This window comes from Anser brachyrhynchus (genome assembly GCF_964034855.1).
Source record: "Anser brachyrhynchus genome assembly, chromosome: 1".
Taxonomy (NCBI): domain Eukaryota; kingdom Metazoa; phylum Chordata; class Aves; order Anseriformes; family Anatidae; genus Anser; species Anser brachyrhynchus.
Genome location: NC_137694.1, coordinates 145,630,014 through 145,653,656, shown reverse-complemented (window position 1 = coordinate 145,653,656; position 23,643 = coordinate 145,630,014). Strand labels below are relative to the sequence as shown.

The 23,643-nt window shown below is 40.0% G+C and overlaps 1 protein-coding gene and 1 long non-coding RNA gene across 3 annotated transcripts in view; one reads left to right on the top strand and one right to left on the bottom strand.

Moving 5' to 3' along the window:
* NCK2 (NCK adaptor protein 2) overlaps positions 1 to 23,643 on the bottom strand; it is an 85,158-nt gene that overhangs the window by 48,419 nt on the left and 13,096 nt on the right. For both annotated transcript variants that reach the window (XM_080602286.1, XM_080602287.1), the window contains one exon: positions 4,864 to 4,935. The gene's annotated coding sequence lies outside the window, so the exon portion shown is untranslated. The remainder of the gene's footprint in view (positions 1 to 4,863; positions 4,936 to 23,643) is intronic.
* LOC308199031 overlaps positions 4,943 to 23,643 on the top strand; it is a 177,442-nt gene continuing 158,741 nt past the window's right edge. The window contains exon 1 of the long non-coding RNA XR_013954353.1: positions 4,943 to 13,515. This is a non-coding gene — a long non-coding RNA (uncharacterized lncRNA). The remainder of the gene's footprint in view (positions 13,516 to 23,643) is intronic.

Genomic DNA, 23,643 nt, shown 5'->3' with positions numbered 1-23,643 from the left:
AAAACCGAGGGGAGGACATCTCCAGGAAAAGTTTGCAGGCAGCAGATAACGGCAGCTCCTTCAAGGGCAGGACAGAGCTCTTTGGGTAACCAGATCTTGGAGTAAACTTGGTAACGCCAGCCTCGGCTGCCTTGCTAATCTGTTTCCTCCTTTAGGAGGGCTGCGGATTACTGAACCGCCCCGGCGCTGATACAGCCTTATCACACTGCACAGCGCTGGCACACAGACCAGCAATCCACACATCCCGAGTCCTCCGGTCGACTTTCCCTGACAGATGCCCCCACATACAACACTTACCTAACTAATAAATGCTTTCAGCGCCACGGGATCCTCTTCCACTAATGCAGCTTAACTGCATAAGCTATCAGCAAGAGTTTCTCAAGATCATATTCTAAACCACACCAGTTGTCCCTCAGAAGTGCAGTGCGTATTCCAGTCTTTGCATTGAAACTGGTTTAATGCGGGGATGTGTTTGTTTAGTAATCCAGGAAACATGGGCTCAACCGGTCCAATGGCTTTCCAGTTAGCACGGGTCAAGACACCACGGTCTGGTCACCGAGTATTTTGTTGTCAGTTCATGAACAGGCACAAACTTCATCTTAGCGTGTGTGTGTTTGTGTCTATAAAGAATATACAGCTTAATTCACAGCAATGTTCATAATTTAAGTAACATGTCAGATTCTTTTCAGCAGGCAAAGCTTTTTTTGGCTCAGAAAAAAACTGACACGCAGGATGAGAAGACAGCCAAAGTCCATACTGGCTATCAGACCACAAAGCTACTTCCACCAAGGAAAATGTCGTCACCTTTAAATTGTTTCTGAACTGAATTTACACTTATTGATGAAAGCTGGAAACTGTTCTCTGTGACTAGGAATCCATATGGATCACAGTTAGAGTATAACACAAAGGCTGTTTTGGGGTCATAACAGGTACTGTTGGTATCTGCGACTTTAAGCTGTACCTGAAGCTATCAGAAAAAAATGGGGAAAAAATATAAACAAATGCCTCTAACTCTGTTTTGATATTATTAGTAAATATAAACATGATTTTTCCCCACTTACTCAGTATTTATCATACTTTCATGCAAAGACCTACAACTTGATTTAAAAAAAGGTAATTGAAATCTGGAAAAAAAAAAAGCCCCCAAAATTACTTAGTTCAATGAAAACCTATTCTGCAATATACTGACGCAGTCAAAGTATCTGGGGGTCTACTAGTGGTTACAAGGGCAAGGGAATGGAACGGAAGTGTTCTTTACCAGCCACAGCTCCAGATCAGAAAGCATTATGCCACCAGCACGAGAAAAGCAGCAGTGTTCTCTGAATTTCATCACTATACTAAACTTCCGTAAATAATTTTCAGTAACATTAGAAGTTACATCGGAAGGTTTAAAATCAACACTTTAGGCACTTAGGATAATAGACATAATTACACAAGACTTTTTTTTTTTTTTTCCTTAGAAAAAGGAATCTAGACATCTAATCAGTCCGGAGCTTTCAATCACTTAATTACCGTCCCAATAAAGACTTCCCATGAAACCAACTCATACGGGTCATTAAGAATAGCTACTATTTTCCTTGGGCTTAAACTCCTCAAAAATCCATGAACAACTACAAACACACTGAGCCACAGAAAAACACCAAGAAAGACTTTGATTACAGACGGTTGCGTCAAGTTGAAATTTCTGTGGTGCTTTTACCTCTTTACAGGAAGATGACAGCTGATCTTTCAGATGCTACAAGCCAGTCCCCGGCCTTGCAACACGGATGCACCCATGTAGCTGCTGTCTAGCCTCACAGACCTGGCTCTCCAACAAAGCGTCATGGTTCTGTAACCATTGACACCTGATCTCAGTTTGGCAAACCTGCTGAGTATGAAAGACTGTGGTAACTTCGCTTTTACCTGCTTAGCTCTCATCTCATCAAACTATCTCCCTTCTGTGTACACACAGACCCCTGCATAACCAAACAGTACATTCCATAAAGGTGCATGAAGGCAGGCTTATTCATGAAAAATTGTATTATTGAAGAAAATTTCCCAAAACATTATCTAAACACTACCACTGAAAGGCACATATTAAAACTACGATCACTTTTTGAAGTATTTTATTGTGAAATACAAGATGCATTTTTTTTGTTTTATATTCAAAGACACTGTAAGTGAATGTCTAACAAGTTTGAAAGCACAGAATACTATTACAAACAGTATCACCTTCTAAAATTGTTAAATGCTTCTAGGATAGTTGCGGATTTGCAGCAGCTAAATGACTGCAATAAATTGCCAAAACATTACACTTGGTAACTTCATACTAATGTAACTGCAGAAGTGACAGAACGTTTTATCAAACAAGCAACAACAAAAAAAAAGATGCCTTTCCATACAGTTCTCTTTTTTTCAAATTACAAAAACAGAAACAAATAGCTGAAAATAGCTAGTGTGCACAGCTAGATAAAAGATGACTTGGCGGATTCAACAACCACGTACAAATTATGCCATAGCTCTCAGACTCAACAAAACTCTGTAAGGACACACTATTGTCTGCAGTTTGGTGAAGTTCAAAGAACATTTTCAGCGTAATTTGTGAATGCTGACCAAAGGGCACAGGATTTACCATATTCTGATTCTGCAAAGCACTTCAGGTACAGGCTTTACTGAATCTACAACCATGCGTTAATTTCCGTTTTGGAAAGGTATCAGAACGCTCTGTGTTCTACAGAATCACCTTTACCAAGCTGAATACAGGCCACCAGAAACACGCACTTTGGTATACACGTGCACACAAAGGACAGAGAAAATGTTAAATATTAATACAGAAATTAGATTTAATTTTGCTACAGAAACAAACTGTTGCCTGACTGGACATAGCACATGTCCTGGGTACCTATACAGATAGACAGTGAGAGCAGAGCAAAAATTGAGATGTCCAAAGACAAAGTTCCTCCTCTCCTCCTCTTACTGCGCTATTATCTACTTACAGCCTGTTTGGGAAGTATATAAAACCTTCACATGCTGTAAACATTTTCAATATGAGTATTTGTGGTGTTTTGTTTTTTGTTTGTTTTCTTAAGTTGTTGTTTTGAAGGGTAGGAAAAATATTCAATAAGCCAAATGTCTCAGAAATAAGACAAGAGAAATATATGGTTTTATATTAAACATTTGAAATTAATACAAGATTTGGGCCATAGTTAAAAAGCTTAATTTTGAGTAGAAATTTTAGTGGAAAAGTTAGAATCATTTATCTATGACTAAGTTCATAGTTTGACAAATCACTGTCTTTGGGATTCTATATTTGTTTTCCATTTACATTAACAAACTTTTCAAGAGCTTTTTAATTTTATTATGTAGGTCTGCTACCTACATAATGCACAAAAACAAAATCAACCAAACAAAAAACTTACCAGCACTTCTAATCTAAAAATTAAGTCAAAAGACTTCTCAATATTAGTCTTCAGTTATATTCATTTATTGTTCAAGGCTATACACTCTGATCTGCTGCAAAAGTTAGGGTTGTAAATGCATCTTTAAATGTAATGGACAAAAATCAATTGATCTGAAAATGTAGTGTAAAAGCCCACCTGTTTCAAAGTATTTCAGAATTTCCTCTTCTACCTTGAAGGAAACCCAAACATTTCAAAAAATATATGTAGATGTTAAGTTTAAGACTGGATTAAATTCTTAATTCTAACTGGTTCAGCTGCATTTTATAAAACAAATTAAGTCTAATTTTAATGTCTGATAACACTTCACTGAACAACCATTTAACACAACTCACAGCAAAATCGAGACACACAAGGACTTCATACATTGCTTTCCATCTAAGGGCTCCAAAATGTCAATGATTATCCATCATAACTTCCTTCTGAAGAGGGTAACATTATTTTTATTTTATAAACAGAGAGCTTGAGTAAGAAATAATAAATTTGTCTGCTAAAGTAATGAGGTAAAACTGATTTCCTGGTTTCCTGTTCTGTGCTGCAGCCAGTACAATGCTGAAAGTTCATTCACTGTTCTGCCTTTTTTGTATTGTTGGTACAGCTGTAATGATGTTTCATTTTAATAAAGTTTCTGTTAAGAAATCTCCGCTAAACCACAGAGATCAACTACAGTTACTAGAAACAGACAACAAGGTACATGAATTAACAAAAGGAAGCCAGACACTGCCCCAGAAATGAATCCTATGGAAAACATCAGCTTCATAACATTACTTCAGGTCTTCAGCGACAGCCCAGAAAGGTACACTCTATATCTTAAAAGCAATTCTGATCTACTCTTACCATAAAAAGAGGACAAAAAACCTACCACAGGTATACAAACCTTCTTTCAGTATCATCTAAGTTATTACTTATTTTTAAGAAACGAAAGAATACTGAGCCTGCTATGCAATAGGCTATGAACGACCACACCAATATATTTCATCTACAGCTCCTCTAGAGGAAAACTGCCTTAAGTTAAAGAAGTAGGTAACAGGATGTAGAAGCCAAAAAACAGCTGTAACAATATCTAGTGCTTAATTAATAATCTAGTCTTGCTTTTAAAAAAAAATTCTAATCATCTTTTTTTTTAAATCTTCTAATCATCTTGCCTTTTTTTTTTTTTTTTTAGAAAAAGGCAAGATGATTAGAAGATTTTTTTTAAAAAGATTAGAGGATTTTTTAAAAAAAAGTTGTTTTTTTTTTTTAAAAAAAAGCAGGAGCTAAATCAGACTTATCTCAGGTTACTGAAGGAAAAAGACCTGTTTTTTAATAAATGATCCAGCAGTTTCGAAAAAAATTACAAGTACCACACCACATGAAAGCACAACCAAACAATACATCTAGTTAACTCCTTATCTTTAGTTACAAAAATAAAAGCCGAATCACTCACCTTTGGCACGCTGTTAAAAGGATTCAGGCAGTGAAAGGCAGGACTCTCCAACAAAGTTACGTACGCAAGTATCTGAAACAACAAACACGCATTTTAGTTTTAGCTCTAAAATTGAAGATCATTATCAAGGCAATTTCATTTTCAAACTACCCAAATCTCTTAAGAGATTACGAAGTAAGGGAACTCGAGCACAGGCAGCGGCCTGAGGGATGGACTGCCGCAGGGCACCTGCAAGATGGCGCCTGGGCTAGGCCGCATGCTCCAGGGCCCTTCAACACAAGGGCGAGCGAGCTCTGAGGGAGGTCAGGAAGCTGGCCAGATGGTGGAGAAGTCCCTTAAGGGAAGTTCTGTCTGGACATGAAGAAGAAGGGTTTCCCCACTGAGCACAGCCGTGTGTAATCCAAGGTGTTATGGGAGCTTCTGCCTGGGAGAGGCTCAAAAAGTTCACCTCGATGGAGCCGCAGCTCTGGCAACTGCAACGAGCCACACACTGGACCACACGACCTCCAGAGGTCCCCTCCGGCCCCAATTGCTCTTTTAACTATTCCTAGCCATAAATATAGTATTTCATGAGAGACTTCAAAGTATTTAAACAGTTTGTTTTTATTTTCTAATGAGACTCCTCACTCCATAGAATGTCTGACAAATTCAGGCTGTGTAAATCCATGAAGATCCAAATCAAACAGAAGGAAAAAATTCTGAATGTCTTCCTGTGCTTCAACCCTTAGCTTGTAACGACGCACAGTTACAACTCTGACTCATTCGGAGGCTATGCGTGCACAAATGTTTGTGTTCAAAATCTTCCCTGAACAGTCAAATCAGTTGCCACACTACAAAAGCATCCTATGAAGAAATTCAATTAAAAATAGCAATTCATCTAGGGTGTAGAATTCATCTAATTCATGAGTGCACCGTAATGGAAGGGGGCTAAAAAAAAGTATTGATGAAGTATTATAAATACCTTCCACAGACATTTAAAAGCGAGATTTGGACTTCCACCCTTTAACAAATGGAGCAAGAGAACCACTGGACCCCCAGTTTGATAAACATTGAAGCCAGAATTGTTACGGGCTGAAAAGCAAGAGGAGAGTCCCTGCTCCACAGCTCCACTGCAGCTGCGAGGCAAGCGGGATGCTGCTCACCCTCTTGACATGCAAGGGAAAAAAATACAGGAGGCCAATTTGCGATGAAGTTTTGTTCACTGCATGAATGAAAATACACCTGTGGCAGCAGAGAGCAGATGGGAGAAGAGAATGACCTACCACCTGCCCTCCCTTCTTCCTTTGCGCACAAGTGTGAGCTGAAATGCCTTGTATGCTGCAGCCTGGCTCTTTCACCGAGTTCTCAGTAGATACAGACAACTACATTTTACCAAATCAATTTTCCTCCCCACTTACTGTACTTTTATTCTCCATGAACTATATTCTCCACAAGAACTGCTCTATCTTTTAAATTACAGGACAGATCTCAAGATGTATTGTAAAGGGAAAAGGTACTTTAATAAATGAAGCATCATTAAAACCCTGAGGCAGGGTAAATCTGTTTTCCTGCTGGCTAAATGTTTTGTAGTACATTTCCTCTCCTGTCAATAAGGCAAGAACATTGTTAATAACACGGGGAAAGAGAGAAAATAAAAATCACATCATTTTGTTACAAGATCATCTTCTAAACAGCGTTCTTCTTCCCCCCCACCTCACAAATCATCCACTGCCCATCAACATCTACAAATAAAATACTGTGCCAAGCTTCTGACTTGGTTTAGGGTTCTATTCTCTGAAGAAAAACTCAACACTTCTCAATTACTGCTTCCAACTTCACAAATACACATCAGTGTATAGAGCTTGCCTCTGAAAGTGAGCAAAAAGACCAGGATTGATAATCACCAATACATGAAAAATTAATCTTTATTTATTAGTTAACTGGAGAAGCAGTACAGTTGGTGAAAATAAAAGTCCAAATCCTATCTAAACACATAAGGAAAAAAAGAGTCATGAATGTATTTCAATACAACTGCTATTTTCTACAGCAAGAAAGGCCTCATTTTCACAGCTCAATTAACACACATTAGAAGTACCTGAGGACATTAATGGCAGTAGCACAAAGAGTTAGAGGAGAAAAATACACCAAAAAAATCATTCCTACTGACACTTTGACTGAACTAAAATTTGGATGCACAGATACACGCACGAGATGCAGACTGGTCTGTCCTCTCTGGGCTCAATTCCATTACATTTTGACCTCTATTTCTGTTTTTCTCCTGGTAAAAATCTTCATTTTACTACAGAATAGCCAGAGGAAAATTTCTACTCTGACTCTTGTTAAGTCATTTCCCGCAAAACACGAATCTATTGCCATCACACCTCCCCTGCCGAAAGCTGCATCGGCAACACTGCAACTTGCCAAGTGACTCAAACTAAGGGTGGAAACATGCACCACGGAGAATTTACTTAAACACCAAACATGTTCCTTGAAACAGCATTTCAGTTAGAGATGTCTGAGATCTTCCTTCTCACACACAGTGAATGGAAACAGTGGTTATGGTTTGAGATGGCCTGCCCCCGAGCCACAGGCTTTGCACCATGAGTTGGGATTTTTTGTTTGGTTGGTGGTGTTCTAGCAGCCAAACTCTAGAAGGCTGTATCTGCTGATAAAGCCAGGGTATACTGGGAATATTTAAGCTACAGAACACAACATAAACTCCCCAAACCTCCAAAAGATTTTGAATATATGTGGAAAAGTCACTGTCCATCCACAAGACACATTGGTGAATCATGAGGAAACTTTGGAAATGAATGCACGGCAGACAGCCACAGCTGCCCAACACCTGCACAGAGCTAGGCGGGCTTCTCCATAGACATCATCAGTGTCTTTCTTCTCTTCCTTTTGGTGTCACATCCGTATGCCATCTCCATTTGTCATATCTCAGTTCAACTCCAAGCCATGCCTGGAATGCTGGGTCCAGTTCTAGCCCCGCCCAGTACAAGAGAGACTTGGATGTACTGGAGAGAGTCCAAGAGAGGCCACCAAGATGATGGAGGGCCTGGAGCAGCTCTCCTGGGAGGAGAGGCTGAGAGCTGGGACTGCCCAGCCTGGAGAAGAGGAAGCTCAGGGGGATCTCATCCATGTCTGTAAATAACCGAGGGGAGGCTGCAGAGAGGACGGAGCCAGGCCCTTTCCAGTGGTGCCCAGGGCCAGGACCAGAGGCCCTGGGCACAAACTGGCACCCAGGAGGCTCCCTCTGAGCCCCAGGAGCACTTCTGTGCTGTGCGGGTGAGGAGCCCCGGCACAGGCTGCCCAGAGAGGCTGTGGGGTCTCCTCCTTGGAGGCCTTCCAAAGCCGCCTGGAGCTGGGCCTGGGCAGCCTGCGCTGGGTGGCCCTGCTGGGGCAGGGCTTGGGCCTGGTGGCCTCCAGAGGTGCCCTGACAGCCTCAGCCATCCTGTGGTGCTGTGATTCTCTAATGCCAGTACTACCACAAGAGTGTCAATGCTCACACATGCAGTACGCCAAGGTCCCTTACAAGTCACGACTGTCTCAACATGCTACACTTACTGTGAGGTCCACAACAGAGGCACGGAAGATGAACATAAGGAACGGAAACTGCAGGGTAGCGAGCCAGGTGAACACATGGTTACAGACACAAGGTAGCAAAACAAAGCTGTCTACATATGAACTGCAATCTCAGTCACTCGTTTGTTTGCTAGACCAAAATCTTCCAAACCAAAGGACTATTCAAATCCCACAGTTAAAAGCACTTCTAAATGGTCAAAAATGGGTTTGAAGATAGTAGTTCCAAACAAGCATCGAAAGATAAGAATCAGTAGCATCTAATGAAATAAGCACCTTATATCTGTGTAATCTTCAAAGATTACAACTCTAAGAATAAATTAGTGCTCTCATAATGATTATTTTAAAAGCAACCTCCAAAGTTATTAACCACCTTTCCTTTCACTAATAGCTGTAATGTGCCCCATTTTCTTTATCCCCATGGCTAAAATCCAGATTCAGCCTTACAATAACTATTTCAATGACAATTCTCTCAGGCTCTTTTCCCAATACCCGGCCACCTTCTATTTAAATTCTGACATGAAATAGCTAAAATAATCTCTTTGATACTTAATATGCTAATACACAGAAATGACCTGACCATAAACCTGTACTGCACAGACTGGGAATTTTAACTCAAATGATAAGTCATTCAAGTGACTCTGATAACTATGATAAAATTCAACAATTGACGTATTGCTGGTGACCTTCTGGAGAACAAATGAAAAGCACCACATTAATACAAATTCTCCTGCAGAGAAGATCATACTGGCAATCTGCCAGTTCATTACACCATCTAGCTCCACTTCAACATTAAATATTGCCTTCCTTTGTAATTGACTCAAATACACTAGAGCAATTGCAGGTAACCACTTTGGGCTATTAAAGTATTCCATTAAGACTTCTCCATTAGGCAGATATTTCAAATGAAGTTACATCAAAATATGCTATGCTCAAAATATTTTAACTGTACAGACAATTGGGCAAGCGCAACCCAGTGCCATGCAGGAGCAGACAGATCAGCAATAAGCACTCAAAAGCTCAGTGCCTGAATTTGAAGGGAAAAGGAACCATAAAATATATTCAACATTTCAGTATATCCTTAGTATTTTAACGACCTACTTATATATCCTCACAAAACACACTTAATATTACCTTCTGAAACTAAGATAATGGTAAAGTTAAAATATGCAATTATTCTTTAACTCAGATAAGTCAATGCAATTAGTGAATGCTACATTTACAACCAGGTATACAACAGAGAGAAAGCAGAAAATAAGACCGGATTCACGTCATAAGTTTCTATGTTGCATTACAATGTGTATGACATCCTGAAGCAAACAAACAAACAAAATCTAGTATCTTCTCTGCGGCTAAGCTTTTCTTCTCTAAGACTGTGGCTCCTTAAAATGCATGTAAGCAAGTAAAATGAGACAAAAGAACAGATTCAATGCTTTGCACGCAGACAAGATTGCCAGGTACTTAAAACGCTGGAAAAGATTTAAGCCTGTATGCCAGCTGCAAAAATGAGACTAGCCCTTGAAGCAAAGGCAAACTTCAGTGTTTAAATGTGTCTTCTTAATGGTCCTGGTTTGGAGCCACCACCAAAGGCTGTGATGGTAATCTTAAGAAACGTGCTTGTCTCCCAAACAGTGCACAGACAGTAAGTTGTGCATCATCTCTGTACCTCTCTCTCTGGGGCGTAAGAGCTGCAGTACACCTCCCGTCCACGCCCTCTGCGGTGAAGAAGCAGCAATTAGGCATTTAGGTAGCACTGGTCACTCAAACATTTATTTTTTCTCCATAATATACCTGTACTTTTTCTTCTTTTTTGGTGTGCGTGGGGAGGAACACAGACAGTGAAAGCATGCAGTGGGTCACACTTGACCCCACCACAAGCAAAGAGGCCGAACTGACCTATATTCTCATTTGAATCCTGCAGTCAAATCCATATCCTCTGCAGATTCTGGCATAGATATGGCATGTTTCCAAAAACAACGATGACCAAAACAAAAACAAACAAACAAACAATTTTACATCTACTTGCACAACCACCAACTCCTAATCCCCTACTGAAACACAGGTAGTTCATTTTCTAAATAATATTGACATTTATTTTAAATATATTTCAAAAAACAACTTCCATTATCAGCTTCCTCTGAAGCTGCAATCCAAAGTACATGCATAAATAGCATCTTTCTAATTTTGCTAGAAATGATGAGGAATGTTTTATCTACTTATTACTGATTGCATCTGCTAAGTCTACTACATACAGTATACAGAATCACATTGTTTTATTAAGGGAATCATGCATTTCTTACATTATCTCAGCCAGAAGTTTCCCTCAAAAGTTCAAGCTATTAAATAACCTAATACTGATACCAAATTACTATCTAAATTCGTTATAATATGCAAAACTTAAAAAAAAAAAAAAAAAATCCTGGCTTAAGCAGGATTTTCCATCTTGATACTTATTGATATTGAACTTATTCAAATTTGATTATGCTCAGCTGCAAACTTCCAGTACAGTCCTTGCATGAGAAAAAAGAAAAACCCACAAAGCAGAAGTGGAGAAATCATGAAAGCAAGGGCAGAAAGCCTCATCCCACTTCGGGTGCAAATGCTTGGAGAGGACACACGGGAAGCACACAAGCAAGGCAGTGTGCCACCAAAACAGCCCGCGTTCTGCTGAGCATTCCCATTCAAAAGCAATCTGTGGAAGGAAAAAAATTCAAACTCCAATTTATCTCCATTCAGCTACTTACTCTTTTCTAACAGGAAATATGAGCTCAGACCCTTTCTAATTTTCCTTATTTAAGAGTTTGCAGTCTGGCTGTGCACATATACATATCCCTGAAGCCCACAGAAGCAACAAAGGTCTCCATGAATGCTTAGGGCAGATCTAGGCATCTCATAAACACTTACAAAGGTACACTGAAACACCTGAATCATCAGTTAGAGTTGCAGATAGATAAGCAGAAACCCAACAACACCTATCAAGGATGTTCTTAAATGTTGTATCACAGGATCTTTGAGGAAGGGAAGGATCAGACTTCAAACCTTACACAGTGCTTAGCTTAGCAAGGTTCTCAGGCCGTGGTTTGAACATGAGGTAACTATTTGCTTTCCTTAACAGGATATCTTTTTATTCAAGCTATAAATTTGTTTTTTAAGAAATATCTTAGAATGTATAGTTAGATAACTTTCTACAGTTAGATCAGCACCTCAATCTAGAAGGCAGTATTTGTACTTAGGGCGTAACAATTTACTCCATGGGAACTTCAGCCTCTTTCTGGTTGATATTTTAGTTTTAATTTATTACTTGTAAAAACTGCACCTTGACAGTCTTTTCCATGAAGATCAGTTCAGAACCTTTCAGGACTTGCACAGTGATTAATAAGCAATCAGCTCAAGTAGCTCCCCAGCAAATCTACACCTTCTATTGTAACTTTGCCATTTAATGTTCAGACACCAAAATACATAACTACTGAATCAGCCAATTTTTCACCATCTCTATTCAAGTCAGAGCTTTTAATTCAATACTTGCGGATTTCAGATTTGCGGAAAATGTCTACAAAGAGCACGTCAATATTGTCTTTACGGTAATCTAGTGATCTGCACATCTAAGTAAAAATGCTTGCCTCCACTGAAAAAAGGCATTCACAGATGCCTTCTGGAGAAGTGAAAAACCACAGATTCTGATGAATTAGCTACCACGGGAGGATGCAACACTTAGTCACTAGCAGATTATCAGAGCAACACAAAGCAGACACTCCTGGTTACCACTCTTGGCTAGGGACACGTGTTTGAAGTAAGTGAAGAAATCTCACATCTAGGCAATCAGATAAAAATTTGCTCTGGGGTGAGACGTAACAGAAAATGGACTGTAAGAGGGGCTACAGAGAGCTTTCAGGCAACTATTATGGTAGAACGGAGCAAGGCATGCTTAGCTCAGTGGCAATTCAATGTTAAAGTCCAGCTGTAACCCTTATCAGAGCCCCTGTTCTGCTAAATTACTCATTATTTCTTAGTCAAAAAGAAAATCTTTCCTATTTCTGTATGTGTGCTTTCAATGAAGTCTCTTGTCTGCCTTTCAACAGCAGTGCCACGGCTCTCTCCGTGCCACAGCTACAGACACAGTGATGTTAGAAGGGCTACTGCAAGGTCAGTGGTTGTCTTTGAAACCTCCAGGGAGATGACGGGAGTCAGAGGAAGCGCACAGAGCAGATTCTGTGCTTTTTTTTTTCCTTCAGTTGGGCCATCAAAGGACATTTGGAAAAACGTTACATCTGGAATGACAGTATTTCCCAGCCTTGGATATACAGATGTGTTGGGACAAAAATATCTTGCACCTCCCACAGGAAAGATCCTTTCAATCAGTGCATTGCTGGATTTTACCACCAGGTGCTATTTGAGTATGCTCCAATTTAATTACGGGATTCCCCCCCCCCCCCTTCCCCAGTTTCACTAACAGTTTCCAATTTACTGTCTGTTGATGCCAGTTCTACACCCCTGCATTTTTTATTACTGTGGAAGAAATACAGAGCCCGAGTACACACCTCATCATTGCCAAAACTACTCTTTCTGCCGGTGGCAATTCTGAGACAGATTTCTTTAACTTGTTCCCTCAGCTGAAGTCATTATGGATTTCTTAGCCTGAGGGCCAGGGTGCCTGGACCTCTTGCTGCCATCCCTTCACAGTGAAACGGCTCCTGTTTGTGCTACCAGGATTTCAGGTGCAGTTTGCCTGAAGAGGCTAGGGCAGAGCTTGCATACTCTTTAGAAAAAAGATGCTCTGCTTTTGGCAATGCCTCCAGCATCACTGCATACCCAGTCACTGTGCACCTGGAGGAAGGGAGCGAGCCAAAAACCAATCATCCTCAGCAAAGAGGCGATCAACTGCTTTAACAGCAAGGGGGAAGTGCTGAAACCAGGCCTTGTTCTCACCTGAAAGAGGGTAGGTTTAGATCAGATATCAGAAATAAATTCTTCACTCAGGGGGTGGTGAGGCCCTGGCACAGGCTGCCCAGAGAAGCTGTGGATGCCCCATCCCTGGAGGTGCTCAAGGCCAGGCTGGATGGGGCTTTGGGCAGCCTGGTGTGGTGGGAGGTGTCCCTGCCCATGGCAGGGGGGTGGAGCTGGGTGGGCTTTAAGGTCCCTTCCAACCCAAACCATTCTGTGATTCCGTGTTTTTCTGGATGTTGCAGAACAGCAGTCACCAAAGTCAGCACCTCGAATTTGCAGATCAAAACCGAACTGTGAGGTTCCTCAGATCCAAGAAAAGAAACAAATACTTGAGTTATTAGATAGTTATTTCACAAGAACAGAGATCCTAAAACCACCTCTTTTCTCTTCCAAATTTGTGATAGGAAACCGTTGAACCATTTTTTCTCTGAAATTACTGAGAAATTTCACTTTAGGTGGAAAGGAAGAACAGAAACGTTCACGTAGCTTTGGTACTACTGCAGCACAGGCACTGCTATTACTGCTGTTTGAACGATAACTAGATATTCCCAAATCTCCTAATATCCAAATAAAATTTGGCAACAGCTTAGCTTCTGATGTTTTCAGCACCGATTTTCTCCCTTTCTTGTCTTGCCCACATCTGATGGTCTCTTGTTCTACTCATTTTATTCACACCACTTCAGTGAAAAAAGACAACAAATGAAAATGCAATGAGAATTTTGCAGGCCTTGTAACAATAGCCAAAAACCCAAGATTTCCTATGGCAGCTGTCAAATTAGTGACATCTCCAAAGCTATCTATATACAGTATCTGGGCAGAAATCCAATTATGTCATTTCTGTCTGAATACCCCAAAAGAGAGTCCTACTGGGGTTAGAAGTGGAAATAATTGTAAGCACAGATTAGCTACATAAGCAGCTCCACACTTGAAACCAGAACAAGGGAACAAAAACCTGAACGCATGACATTTATCTGGACACAAGGGAGAGGGAAAAAGAACCACTAGACATCTGGCAAAAGGTCAAAGCCAATTACGTGGTCCAAAGTTGCCCCCCACAAGATAATAGCTTCCAGGTTTGTTTCTTACAAATAAGGTGTACTGACTCCAGGAATTAAAAGATTTCTGCTTACTTCTACATCCTCCAGTATCACTGCATTTTTTTCCAAAACTTCTTTTCCCCTCCCAATGTATTTTTCTAGACTACAGTTTCAGGCTGTTATTATAAACCACAATTACAAGTAATTGTCGACATTTTCCATAGGCTTTTACAAAGCTACTGGTAGGCAGTAACTGAGAGCTCTGCTGTAGCAAGGCTGCATATGTCTGACTACTGGAATTACCTTCCCAAAAACACAAACTACATTGATCTAAAGCTTACATAATCAAAATAACAATAATAAAATTCTTCCCCTTTAAATACTGAAACCCTGAATACCATTTGTCACGGCTGATTTAATTCAAGCGTATGGTTTCTTGCTGCTTTTGTTGTTTTCCTTAAACTATTCCAGCCACCGATTTCCCTTTTACCTTTGGAAGTGTCTGTTACTGCTTAATAATGTGGCATTTGCAGCTTGCTGAACTTCACCACAGAATTCTGTTTATTTGCGGTTTTAAAACACACAACTATCAAATAGCCTTTTAATTCAACGAAGAAAAGGGAAGGAATTTTTTCTTTTTTTTTTAGGCATATTAAAGTAACTGCTTCTGAAAATATAGGTAAGTACAAGTCTATCAGTGTTTCAAATGAAGCTATCCAAGAGATTGGCTGCTAAACTAACAAAAATGCAGGTGACAAATAACTGAAGGAATATAAGTTGTTACTAACTAAAAACTAACTAGAAACCTTTATCTTAATTACAAATAGATAACTAAACTTTTAAATAAATAAAGTGAATGATGATGAAATGCACCAGGCTGATTTAAACCATGTTTCTTACCCTGATCCTGGATCACCAGAGTAAACACTTTGAAAGGTACGAATATACCACACATATACCATAAGTGCTTCTGCTATCAACATGGTATCAAGTTCAGGAGAAAGGGAAGCTAATTTTAAAAAATAATTCAAAGAAATGGGTAATGCACAAACACTGGGTTGTGCTATACGACTCCAGACAGTTTGAATTGAGATCAGTGCCTGTAAAGACCAGCTACAGTCTTCACCTGCTCAGTACGTTTAATCTCAAAGCGACTTCTACAGGCATGTGCAGAGACCCCTTTCCAAGCCAGCAATTCGGGATATTACAAGTTTAGACCAAATTCAAATCAGAAACTTAACACGTTTTCTGATGCCACAGCATAACGTGGAATATCAGACTTTAATTTTAACTAAAATCCCTAATAATATGACTGACTTCAATTATTATTTTACAATGAAAAACTCCCCACCATACGGTTTACTCAAAAAATAACTTCCAGCTGAACCATGCAGTCAAGTAGCCTGTCAGACACATTTAGGCAAAGCCTAGAGAACAAATTTCTTCAGCTTCCAATTTATTTATTAAGGGAGCAAGAATATACTCGAGGAATCTATTTGTTGCCACTTCTTTATTACAAGAGATTTCATTTTTGCGTTTGCTCTCCATAGCACACAGAGCAGCAGTATCATGAATCCTGCTCTGTCATACATGCACTGCAAATCCAATTACTGCTCTATTAGATCTCATTTAAGTCCCATACGGCGCGACAATAAACTGCACAAAACGAACACCAGCATGCTTTTCAACCATCTTTACAGTATGATATAGGTGGCAATCACAGCTTAATAAAATTTAATTTATAACAAAGGCAGCTCCAAATTGTCTCTGTCTGCCACGTGTTCCAGGGAGAATTCAAAAATACCCACCAACCACAACCCACTGAATTCAATTTCTACTCCAAAGGCATCATGGTTTGGTTTGGACTGGTTGGTTTTTTGGTTGTCATTTACTTTTAAACTCCCTTGGGTAAGCAATCACATTGATCCAGGGAAACGTCAGATTGGGAAGTAGAAAGGGGAGAGCAAACAAACTCTATAGAAAAGGTGATATGATTTTTATTTATTTTTTTTTTAGGTAAGCTCTTACCCTAACTGGCTGTAAAAAAGAAAAGAAAAAAAATTCTCATTGCTGAATATTGCAAAGTAAATCTGCAGACATTTCAGAAGCTCTGAACACTTCATCACTTCAGTGGAGTTATTTTATGGATATTATAATCATGTGGCCCTCTACTTTCATTACAGTATTCTAAACTTATCCCACTACCCAGCAACTACTATAGTTAGACATGTTCAGAGGTATGTCCTTTTTTTTTCCACGAATTCAGTGGGGAAAAAACAAACAAAAAATCTCAACATCATTTAGTAGTAAGCACTTGCCACACTCGGAGCTCTCTCTAAAGGATGCATAAGAGCCCTGTTGAATAGCTCATTCTTTAGCAGCTGACCTGACTAAATCGTCTTTGTCGTGTGGGCTAGAAATAAAAATGTCACACTGACATTTACACACACAATCTGTTGTTAAAACATGAACGCCAGGTAAACATATTCCATCCGCTTTCAAAACGAGTGCCCAAATCTGGACACTTTGCAGAACAGAAAGGCTCAACCCTTCCAGAACTGGCTTTTAAATATTTCAGTCACCATGTTAAATAATTTTAGTAGTAACTTTAGCACTCCCTCCCATTTATCTTCATTGTAGACCTAGAAATATGGGCAGGGTGTAGCAGGGAATTCCCTGACAAGAGCTGAGGACCACAGACCCCAAATTACCATCCCACTCCGCCTGCAGCTTTGAGCCAAGTAACAGACCTTGAGGAATGTAGGCTTCACCTACAAAAATATGAAGGTGTCAACTTCCTGACTCAAATGTCTTGCCTGAAAGCACAGCTAAGGGTATCTCCCAGTTTGAAAATCTAATAAGGAACTGAAAACATTAAGTTTAAGGTACTTGCATATTTAAATGACTGGGAAAATTCTGGTTTCCTTCTAAGGAAGTGGAATGATTTCCCCTCATTTCTAGAGAAAGTTCATCACGTCTGCTTTCATTTTATTTTACCATTCCTTCAGTAGCCTACGCTGGTAAATACTCTCTTGAGAAGCTGCACCTCTCCGGCTGTGGAAGAACACAAACTTCTCCTTGGGGACACAAAGCCTACTGCCGTGACATCCAAGGGTAACAGCCTCAGAAGCTCCCCATCGATTACTAAAGCAAACACGCAATTTTGGCTCTCAAAAATCAATTAGAGGAGCCTTCCATTTAAATCAGTAATATCACAGATGCCACAAGTGTTTTTCCTCTTGACAAATATAAAGGAACAGTTCCCAGTAAAACTCAAGGAGTTTCAAAGACAGTAACACTGTAGTCTGTATTTAGGCTCTAAGTGCTTAAATTATAGTTACTGCATTTTTGGAAGCATCAGATACCTCAAGAAAGCAGTGAAACAAGCTTCAAATTCTTAACACATTTGGCATATGGTATCAAAGAATTATAAATAATATCAGTTCAGGAACAGACATCCTGTGCAAACAGGATTCAAAATTCTGGTGACGGTCCAACAATCAGAACCAAACACACCACCACTAAGGAATAGTGAGGGCAAAATGAACGATGCATCATCTAATACTGGTTGTGCCTCCTTATGAAGTATGCCATTAATTTGTTCCTTTGCCAAAAACCAATTCTCACCTTACATTTTACCAACTTGTTGTAGTACGTTTACGTGCGCAAACTTATTTGTTCAACTACAATTACCTTAGCCTTCCTGCTGATTACGTATATTAATGACCTCAAGAAGGGAAAGACAATATTCAGCATTTCGAAATACACCTGGAACAGAGCAGTTTGGGCTTACCGATTTTCACTACAGACAGATTACCATCTCATTTTGTGAAACACAAAGGAAATAGGAGAACAGGAAAAAAAGCAACCCTCAGGAGTGCGTATCCACCAAAATTACCTACCATGGATGCGTATGGCTATTACCGATCAGTGCTGTAGCTTTGAAGAAAGCTGTGTTACAATTATAAAACATATAGCAAAGCCTTAAACACTTGGCATAAGTTATGTTTCTGAAGCCAGTTTTAGATGTAACACCTAAAAGCTGGCAGGCTTCCTCTAAAAGAAAAGTAAGAAAATTCCTTCCAGCGGAATAAAGCTTCAGATTCTTGAAGGAAGAACCACCACAAAGGAGGGCAGCATTGCTTCCCGATCAATCCTTTTAATATATCCACAAGCAGAAAAATTCTTTTCCAAGACTTCCAGAGAACTGCTTGGCCTTCTGATGAACAAATAAATATGCTAACAAGAAAGAGAGTAGGCAAGATGACAAACACAAGCTTTAAAAAGTTCTTGGCACCTATTGCTCCAATTTATGAGGTCAACTGAAAGAGTGAGCCACCAGACTAAGGAACACATCTGCAAACCCTGAAGGTATCCCGCACACCTATACAAAAGCACTACTGAAAAACAGAGTAAGACTGTAGAGTCCCCAAATAACTATAGAATTTTTGTAGGTCTCAGTTGGGTAGGATTTCCCCCAAAATTTGAGTCTGACTCAGGCTAATTACCACCAAATGATAAAAACAATTAAAAAAAAAAAACTTGCTTCAAGGAAAACTTACAGAACTAAAAAGTATTTGTACATCGATTGCCTGAAGGCAGCCTGAGTTCTGGAAAAGCCCTGGAGACCTGAAGCAAACAGCACCAAAGTGTAAACCAGAGTACCAAATCTACAGGGGATATATTCTGGTTGCTAGACCATACTCTCCCATCTTCATTACTGTCATTACCTGCAATATCTAGATTAAAGCTTGAATGGGCATGCAATCATTTCTTAATTTTATTGCAGAGAGATCTGCCAAATTGCTTCTCGCTGATGTCTTTTAAATCTGCTATCTAAGCACTCATTTCGTCTTTTAATAAGCGACTGGTAAAGATCCCACGCCTTGCATAAGATACGGAGCAAGAGACTGGTGTAAAATATAATGGTGTGAAAATAAATGAGAAGGTCGAGTGGTGCAAAAACCGAGGAAGAAGCAGGACAAAAACGGTCAAAATGTAAGACAAAAAGACATCAAAAAGAGGCAGAAAGATTTTATGCAATTAGTAATTCCTTGTACAGACAAGGGAAAGGAAAACACATACAGAAGCACTGTGCAGTTTTGTTTTGTCAATTAAGCTGATGACATATAAATGTCATTAATAACCAATTTTTAAAATTATTCAGAACAATCGGACAGAAAATAAAGGTAATAGCCTAGGGAAGGACATCCTTTTTGATACATCTAAGTTTCAGAGTTAATAAATTTAGAGACATTTATAAACAGTTCAGAAAACGTAGACCACCTACACTGAATATTGCACCAAAACATCACAGGTTTCAGCTGAAGTTTTGTATTTGACAGCTTAAAATTTAATCCTGAAAACAAACTAAAATATTAATGTGTTCAAGCCAGCCTTTCAGAAGACAACTGTGGAGATTTTTGTTGTTAATTTTGATCCAAGTCAAAGGTACAAGATGAAAAGGTTCAGTGTAGAGGGATTCTTCCAATGTCTGAATCCACATTCACTTGGCGATTTTAAGAGTTTCTCTTAAAAGGTTAACATGCACAGCTTTTCTAGAAGAAGTGAGAGAGGAGTTTTCAGATGAAGACACAAAGAAAAACGCCTTCCTAACAAAGCCATGGTGTATTAACATTGCTCTTAAGCTATTTTACAACCAACATTTCTGCACAGAGGGAAATCTGAGAGTTGCATCTCACAACGGGACCCGCTTATAGCATCAGGAACAGCACACTGTGCGTCAGCCCCTGTTCTGGATAAGATGCCCGGAGCAGGAGGGACAACAGTGACCTACCTGTACCTGTACGTGGGGAAGGCACCCCGGGATGCACTAGGGGAGCCTGCAGCGTATGCCCCAAAGAGGCTCCTGGTGCTCCTGGAGGAACCGCACCTTCCTGCTTCTCAGTCCTTCTCAGCAGAAGCTTCATCCTTGCCAAACGGGTGTATTAATTAACATAGGCTTAACGAATCGATTATTTCCCAGGAATAAGAAAAACATTTTTCCACTGGGACACTGCAGAAGGAAGAACTGCTAGTACCTACACACACACACACACACATCACTGCCATACATCACTTAACAGCACCCCTCCACGCTGATGCTGCTTCTGCGGTGGGAATGCACAACCACATTTCCGTCCCAAGGTCAGAAACGGCAGTGACCGGGCACACGGCACTGAACCGAGCTACGGAGATGGTCGAACACACAAGGGTGAGCTTACAAGCAGGGCTGGAAGCTGTTAGGAACAATCGCTGTAGCAAGGTAAAACTGCTTTAAAAAAAATGGGGGGAGAGGGTTTAGTAGAGTAACCCTTTCCCCAACGAACCGTCTCGTACTGCTAAAGGAAGACAGAATTAAATTTAAATTCTACCAGCTAAGTGACTTCTGAAGCAAAATACTAATCATTCAAATTACATATGCCACAAGAAGATTTCCCCCTCCTCATATACAAATGAGATTTTAAAATTCATCATCTTTAACTCTGTCAAAAATGTGTGTAACTGATCTTAATAATGAACTACCTTATTAGTTGCCTCTTCATACAACTGAGATGCTTTTTCTAACCTAAGCCAAATTCCCCAAACATCTTTTCTACATTTAACAAGTTTTCATAGATTCTCTGGGATTAAAAACAACCCTGGGACAAAGATCTCCGGTAAAACTTCCTCAGCTTTTGCTAACCAACGAGAGCTTAAGAAAGCTACTCAGGAAAAAACAATCAATAGGGTACTTTTGGAGGAGACGCAGATATAAAAATAACAGTTCAACCATACGTAAGAATTAAGTTCAGTCATTAAAGCCTGAAAGAAAGGTTAACTCATAGAAATGGTTGAAAATTAATGACTGAAAATGGTAACGGAGCTGCCAGGAGCAAAAAGAAGCACAGGGCATGGGCTCCCTATTCCTCAGCATCTGTGAGAATAAACACAGCCTCGCATAAGCTGACAGTCCTGAAATTAGCGTGCGTTTTGGCACATAAATTACATCTACACCTTGCTGCATTAGGGCTGCAGCTCAGAAATAAGCATGCGATCCCTCAAGCTGAATTTACTTCAAAGCCTCCCCCGTCATCTGCCTACAGAGCTCCGCAATAGATAAAAATTGAGAATGTGGTTTTCATTCATTTCTTCCAGGCACTCTAAAATTCGCACATGCACCTCAGAGTGGCTTGAAATCTGGTGTGCCATATGGCAGTGCATTTGTCATTTCCAGAAATATGTTGAGTATCGGTTCCAGAGATATAAAATCCCAATAAAAAAGATACAATAATAATAATAAAAAAGCCCACAACTCCTGAAGCCAACAGATTCTACCCAAACGCCACCAACTTCATACTGCACACAACCGGAGAGCTCAGGCTCTGATCAGGCTTCAAAGAACCTCTTCATTCGCCCCGGAAAATAAATCTAATGCATTACCTCGTGGAGGCCCATTTCCCTACTGTTTTACAACGATGTAAAGTTATTTACACTTTCCTTAAGTGAGACTGAAGCAGAAACAATACATAAACATTGATACCCAAATTATACAAATGCGTTGCAGTCGTGGCACCAAATAAATGATTTACACGCTGCAGAAGAGTGGAGAATTGGGATCAAGAGTTTTATGGCTATTTCAGCGTGAACCAACTGAAGAAGAAATAATTACTTCTTACCGTTCCTGCATACAAAGTTTAATGGTGCACGTTATGAAACAACATTCAAAAATTACAGAACAATTAGCAAACAGATATAATTTTAATATTTTTTTTTTAACCCGGGAAAGAAATAAGATCTCCTGCTGGCTGAAAGAACCACATAGTCTCCAAACTAAGCAATTTAGGGTGAGGTTTCAAAAAATTGGCTGAGCTGAACTAAACATCTTGCTGTTGCCAAAATGAGCAAGTCCTGCGCCGTAGGTACGAAGCAACTAGTTCATCCTTCCACTACAACTTCTGCTTTGCAGGGACGTCTGCTTTCCACTATTGGCAATCTGTGACCAAATGATCCTTTTTCAAAAAATATGAAAAAATATGGATTAGCAAGCTGCATTCAAATCACATTCCATGGCTGGAATGACTTTCTTCCTTGCTTTCTTTAGCAAAGTCAAAATCAGAGATCATAGTATTTCCCAATAGACATAAATGAACAATTATTCTTTTGTTTTGTTGGCACGCTCAGTTTTCCCTGTTTTTTTATCCTTATGTTGTCTCTTGGATCTAAATTACCTTAGCAAATAAATATCTTTTTACCCCAAGGATGAAAACAAACAACAAATAATAACTCTGCTGACAAGAGGTGCTATGGGGTGGTACTTAGTTTTTTGAAACACACAAACATAAATTAAGAAAAATCTTACTGCAGACAGGTGGATCCGAGGGTCTTTGAAGAACTTCCTATGTGCTTATTCCACAGCAAAAATTTGTTTTGGAAGCAGAGGATCTACATAATTTCTCCAAAACGTGGAGGTACTGGAAAGACTGAAAGCAAGTACAGGTGATTCTGTAATCAGAGTCATCCAGAACGTCTATGAGCAAAAAAGAAGGGAAGGATGCTACCAAACAACAGCACTTCTATTCTAATGAAAAGAAACCACTCGTGAGCACCTAAAGCACCTTATGGCAGCACCAACTGGGATATTTACCGCTGCATAGCCACTGTTGCAATGCCCTCATCAATCCTGTTCGTCCCAAACCAGGATCCACTCAGCTGCTCCAGCTCCCCAGAGACGAGGTTACCGCGTGGCTGCCACTTGCATCTGCTAACGACGACAGCGCATCTACTCACTGCTGCTGGAGGCAGTGGGGTTTGAGAAAGCCAGTGCTTTTCTCCCCCAGGCGTAATGAGCACAGAGCTGCCAGCTGCTGATGTTGCCATCTAGGGAACCTATTCCTAGAAAAGCAGGAAAAAGGTGTGGGCTGAGCTGCAAAGACAATGTTGAAACTAAAGCAGGCAGACGAGTCCTCTGTAATAAAAGAAGAAGTGAAAAAAAAAGAGTCACCATGCCTGCTGAGATTTAGGTTGATGAGCAGACCTCTCCCCCTCAGCCAGTATCTGGGCTTTTTTAGGCATACTGAGCTTGTGGGTGGGATGAAAAGTAGCTTTCACATGCTACAGCAAAGTTTTACTGTGCCCAGCAGACAAGCGAAGTATGCTAGATTTCCTGAAGATTTTAAGATTCATTGCAAGGTGGAATAAAAACAAACAAAACCCCTGCACTTTACAGTACTGTCTATGTGTTTTGCAGGTTGCA